Genomic DNA, 6,506 nt, shown 5'->3' on the forward strand with positions numbered 1-6,506 from the left:
AGGCTGCTATGCTCTCTTCCCCTTTGGGACACACGCCTACCATCTCACAATCCAGCGCCAAGGCTTTTGTCAGGCCACCAGAGAGATGGTCCTCTTCTTCTGCCCCAGCCTCTTCCATACCAGCATGGCTGCCTCTGGGCCTATGGCAGCCTCAATATCATCTGAATCCACATCATCAAACCAGATGTCTTCCTCAGTGGGTGTGGGCTGATTCAAGATAACAGCTGCCTCTGTAGCTTTCCACTTAGGCTTGAGATCCCCTTGATGAGAAGAGATGTCACTATATGTCCTCTTCTTGGCTCCTTCCTTCTGCTCTGTTGCAGAGGTATCTGTGGGAGGTACTAGCATCTTCCTGTCCGTAGGTGCAGATGTAAAAGAACCCCTAGCAGTCTTGGCTTTTCTGTCCTCTGCTTGTCTCCCTTTGATTTATCTGAGGCCTTTTTTCTGTTCTGCTGGATTATTTGGGGGTGCATTTTGTCATCCATCTGAGAGACAAGAGGTTTTTCTGCGGCCTGTGACTTTTGTTTCAGCAGCTCTTGCAGCGCCTTCCAATTTTGAGAAAAGTTCTCTGGGGCCTTAGGCGGTCGGGCTGCCACAGCCACCGGGCGGCTTCCCGGAGCCCCACTTCCTGACAGAGCTTTGCTCTTCCTGAACTTCTTCTTGGCTTTCTTCCTAGGGAGCTTCCTGATAGGCCCAGGTTGGAGCAACGGCACGGTGGCCTTCGTCTTCATGTCCCTGTTCTCCGCAGTCCGAACCACCAGGGAAGAGGCCACGACCATGGTTGACCTTAATATGTCAGCTCAGAGGTGTGAGACAGGACCATTACTTGTTATCAGTTATAGATCTCAGCAGCTAACCTTGTGTACAGGAGCAAAGTCACTCAGTATCTTTTTTTTTCCTCTATCAGATAAAGACCTACTCTTTTTCAAAGCCAATATAGCTAAGTGTTTTTCTAAGCTGTGCCTTGACTGAGTGAGAAGGATGCAAGAAGGAAAAGAGACCAGTGAATGAGAGTCCTCCGTCCTACCTGATATTTATTGTGGATTTAAAACTGAAGAGGAGCACATGAAGAAAGTGAGATAACCGACCAACACTGAAGCAAATGTAGTCCACCACAGAAATGCAGCTGAGGAAGAAGGTTGAAAGCTTCCATACTTTGACAGCAGTTTGGATTACTCAGGTGACCAAATATACCTGAGAGATCAATGTCCTGACTGCCATTTCCTAGGGTTCTCAGACTAGAGCACCTAGTCGGCCATCATTGGGAGGAGAGGCCCTTGATCTTGAAAAGATTGTATGCTCCAGTGCAGGGGAATGCCAGGGCCTGGAAGCAGGAGTGGGTGGGTTTGGGAGCAGGGCAAGGGGAGGGTATAAGGGAGTTTTGGGATAGCATTTGAAATGTAAATGAAGAAAATATCTAATAAAAAATAGTTAAAAAAGAAAATCTTTATTAATAAGGTTTTTGGAGCTTTCAGTATCAGGCATTGGCTAGTTATTGTTTGGCCATTCCTTCAGTCTCTGCTCCATGTCTGTTCCTGCATTTCTTTAGATGGGACTCATTTTGGGTCAAGTGTTTTGTAGATGGGTTGGTGTTCTTATTCTTCCACTGGTGGTCCTGCCTGGTTACAGGAGGTGGCTTCTTCAGGTTCTATATTCCTACTGCTATGTATCTCAGTTGATTTCCCCTGCTTTGATTCCTGGGAGCCTCTCCAATCCCCCGTCTCTGGCAGGTTCTAGTGATGACTGCAATCCCCTCCCCTTCCACCAGCTGCAAATTTCCATTCATTCTCCAGGCCTTCTGGCCTTCTCTCTTGCTTCTCCCCACCCTGATCCTGATGCCTCCCATTCCCCTCCTCATCCCCACTGCCACTGAATCCCCTCCCTCCATCTGCCTCCTAAGACATTTTTATTCCCCTTTCTAAGTGAGATTCAAGCATTTGTGATAGAATAATTCAAGTGAGGATAATCAAGCCAGGGGTAGGAAGGTGAATATTCCCCAAGACTAAGCAGGATGTATTTCCTTCTAGGAAAGATTCATGATAGGCATGGAAATGGTTTGCCCAGCTATAAACTCTCAATGAGTGAAGTTTGTTGAATGGGGAAGCTACACCTATAGCAACAGCTACAGTGCTAACCAAACACCACCACCCCGTCCCCTAGACATGTGAAGCTAGCAGGTGCAGCACTCAAGAGCACAGCCAGGTGTCCCTTTGGTCCTGAGTAGGTCTAATAACATTAAGTCAGATACACTGAGTTAGTTGTTCATGGATAGAGAAATGTAGGAGGCTCCATGGAAGAGCTCCAGGATATAAAAACATAACTGTTCAGAGGGGATGACTGGTTATTACAGGAAGCCAATTAAGTTAGCAGCTCTGTCCATGTTTTATGCCCACCTTGATCTGTGAAGTAATTGGTACTGATACAAATGGATGGGACCTTTACAGGATGTGTTAGACCATGCTTATGTTCAACTATAGTGTCTTCTTAGTTGTGAACTTCTAGGATCACCTGTTACTTGCTTAGAACAGACTATGAGTGCTTCAACCAGGTCTCCTTTGTAATCCCACTATTTGTTAGGGGATAGTGGTTCAGGGCATTGCCTTGTCCTGCCCATCCTCTGGAAAAGGTTTTGTTACCTGAATGACATTTGAGTGCTTTTAAGATTTGGCAAGTAACTGGAGTTCCTGTAGTGGGTGTACCCTGGAAAGGTATGACCCTAGGAGTTTTGTCCCAGAATTACTTCTCGCTATTGATATGCCTTGTCATGCTTGTCACTGCCATATTCCCTATTTATCTGGCTTGGTGGGAGTGGACACCAGGAGATCCTCAGTGCTTATACTGGTGCCATTACTTTCTGGATGATAGCCCATTCTGTTGCTCAAGTTTCTCACAGATCAAAATGAAGACAAACTTTCATGAGATAATGCTGTTTAGAATTAATCATTTTATGAAATTCCTAATTTGATTTAGTTTTGGGGAGTTAGATTGATTGAAATAATTTTGGACAGTTAGAGTAGTTGATAGAAAGTTTAAAGGTAGAGTCAAGAATAGAGTGTACTCTTTCCTCTTCATGGAGTTCAGTGAGCATTTACACATTACAAGCACATATCTGTAATAGCAAGAAAAAACAGGCTTGAGACAAGTCAGTGGTCAATTAAAACACCCATTCTAGGTTGAGCCTGAGATCCTTGATCTTGTGTTCTAGGGGTTTATTAACAGGTTTTAGGTGTACATCATGAAAAGAAAGGTTATGGACAAGGAGTAATTAATTCTGAGTATAAGAATATTGAAACCTAAAATGATTGTGTTATTTTTTTAATTCATAGGGCTTTTGCCCATATGAGTATGCAAGTACAAACAAAATCAATAGGGATATCATACTGTTTGAAAAGATTGCTGACCTTTGTCATATTTTTCCCCTCAGGAACAATCTTGTGTAACCGAATTTCCCAGGAACGGCCTCAGTTGTTTCAAGGGTCTTGAGACAGGATGGATTGGATCAGCACAAAATGAAGAGTCTCAGGCAAAGATGCAGGTGCACACTGACAGGCCACTCATTGCTGTTCTGAAGCTGCTCTCGGACACAGCTTGCAGGTTCTCTCTCTGAGTTCACCTCAGTCTTTTATTGGTTACACACTTCCTTATTATACAATAATACATAAGCAAAAGCCTTTTCGTTATTTTCGTCAAACCCATTATTTTTCCTTCAAAACCTCAGGTCACTATGTTACCAGAAAGCACAAAGCACACATAAATTTACAGTTCAGTGTCTGCAAAAGCAAGTTATACATTAACTTTTAACTCTCAGAAAAACCTCCACATCACAGGCCATCTGGGCATAAACTTGTAGTTACAGAATTAGAATGAAATCAGAAAGGTGCTAAACAGGTCAGGATAATGTTAGTGCTTTTAGCTTGTCTAACTGCAGAATCTCTTCCTCCAATTTACTGAACTCCTCCAAATATCTATTTCTACAGTGTTTTTCAAATTATTTTCCACATGCAATATTAACTTCTTTTACAGCTTCTTGAAGAGCTCCTTCAGAAGCTCAAATTCTCTTAGAATGTATACCCTAGTTCCGTTTAGGTAGGCGATGCCAGAGGGTCAAATTAATATGTTCCAATCTTTCCAGGAAGGTCAGTTCACTAATCCAATGGCCTAATCCAATTTCTGTGAGCTGACAGAAATTTCTTAGACCTGATTTTGTATGCTAAATTGCAGTGATTGATGGTAACAGCTAAAATAAATAAGCAAGTTAATTTAAAAACAAAGAGCAGCTGACTATATGTAATAGAAGCAGTTCTGGCGGGACGGTAACTGAGTTAGTCTTGTTCAATAGTAACCTGGTATTGTTCAATACTTGTGGGATCTAAACACTTATACCCATCCTTTTATATTTTGTACTATATATCTTCCAATTTTCCCCAATAATATTTCTAAATGAAACCTATTATCAGAGATCTCCTCTCATGGGGGCTCTCACCATTGCTTCCTTAACCAGTAGACCCAGCTATTTCTTCCTCTATCTTGTTCATTGTGTTTTCTATAGCCATCCCTGCTCTTAGTGACCCAAGCCCCATGTTCCTTTTCCTGGGGGGGGGGGGTCTTCATTTAACTATTAAAACTTCAAGTTTCTCAAAAACATTTCCTGCTTCAAATATTCCATGGTACAACATCATCCTTATGACTTGGCAAAAATGTCTCATAGAACAATTAAGTCTGTCAATCTCCATAGAACCCCTTGGGGCATTATGCCTGAACTGACTGCTTGAATAGCCAGGGCTAGAACAGTTTGTTCCTAATAGATATCAGAGCCATTTCCTTCTCTAGTCAATTCTTTTCCCAGAAATTTTTACCAGACTTGTATTTGAGGACAAATATGGTATAGAAAAATGCAATGGCAGACAAGCAGACAAGAGCAATGGCATCTGTATACTAGAAAGCCAGAGGTACGTGATTCGGATTGAAGGTGCTCCCACAGCTGAAACTGCTGTGCAGTCATATTCATGGCCATGTTGCACCTGACACTGAATGCAAGGGTGCTGGCTACAGATCTCATCAAATCCTTTAGTCACAGATTCTTTTCAGTATCAGTTCTTTAAGGTCCTTAAAGACTACTGCAAAGGCTTTACGCAAAGGCTTTAAAGATTAATTCTGCTCTAAAGGTTTACTCTTGTATAAAGATACCATCAAGAGCAAAATGTTACCATCCTGAGTACATTTATGGAGTCCTTTGCAGCATGACTTTTTCTCATGATTTTTAAGACTACTGCTACACACAAAGGATTTACTACATTGCATCTTCATAGAATTTCTCTCCAGTAGGTGTTCTCTAATGTTAACTGTGTTGTAAAACAGCTTTATCACATTGATAACAATTTGAAGTTTCACTACAATGTTGTTATTCAAGTATTCAAAAATGCCTGTGATATGCAACTGTTGGAAACAAGTAAAAGAAACTTGTCCTAAGTACACCATTTTTTTTTTTTAATCAGCTTCCATTTAATCATATGGTAAACCTAATTCAAGTTCCCTGGTCCTGCAGTAGCTGGGACCTTCCCAATAGCAGGCCAGCTTCTATTGTCCATCTTTGTTCACGAAATCATATTGACTGTCTCTAACAATGGCTTCTGTTATTTATCTTTTGTTCTTCAAAACATAATGCCTGTTCCTAATCACAAAACAATAAATGGATATGATTAGTTAGACTGTATCAGTAAACATAGATCAACTAGATAAGGAAAGCCCTGATCCCTAAATCCTGGTGAAAAAAAAAAAATAGAGCTATAACTTGGCACAGATATTTCTGGTTTGGGAACTTAAAAGCTCTATACCATTCTTGCTCTGGGTCGGGAAGTGGTTCGGCAGCATGTCACAGTTCAGTTTCCAAGTGTGTTCTGTAGCCCTGAGCTATCAGTAGCAGCTTGAGTACAGTAAGTTCTTGTCACTTGCATTACCTGAGTTTGAGTTTTGTTGGATCTCAATGGACCCCATAACACAAAGGCTTCCACTCAACAGAATTTCTCTCCAGTATGAATAGTTTCCCGAGAATGAAGACTATTAAAATACACAAAGACTTCTCCATATTAAATATATTCATTTCTCTCTGGTATGAATTATTTCACAATGATGAAGACTTATGAAATGTGAAAAGGCTTTAGCACATTAAATACATTCATAGGGTTTCTATCCAGTATGGATGTTTTTTTTCATGATGATGAAGACTATAGAAATGTGCAAAGGCTTCACCATATTAAATACACTCACAGGATTTCTCTACAGTATGGTTTCTTTCATGCCTTTGAACATGTCTGACATGCAAAGGCTTTACCATATTGATTACATTCATAGGGTTTCTCTGCAGTATATGGTACTTTACGTATTCAAAGATGGCCATGATATGCAAAGGCTTTACCACATTGATAACATTCAAAACCTTTCTCTCCTGGATGAACTCTTTTATGGCTTTGAAGAGACCTGTGAGATACAAAGTCTCTACCACATTG

General features: G+C 41.2%; 1 pseudogene; it reads right to left on the minus strand.

Annotated features, from left to right (window-relative positions):
* Positions 1 to 7: 7 nt before the first annotated feature.
* On the minus strand, positions 8 to 761 carry LOC110288997 (annotated as a pseudogene).
* Between the last annotated feature and the right edge of the window lie 5,745 nt (positions 762 to 6,506).

Source organism: Mus caroli, unplaced genomic scaffold (assembly GCF_900094665.2).
Source record: "Mus caroli unplaced genomic scaffold, CAROLI_EIJ_v1.1 scaffold_11056_U1_1, whole genome shotgun sequence".
NCBI lineage: Eukaryota > Metazoa > Chordata > Mammalia > Rodentia > Muridae > Mus > Mus caroli.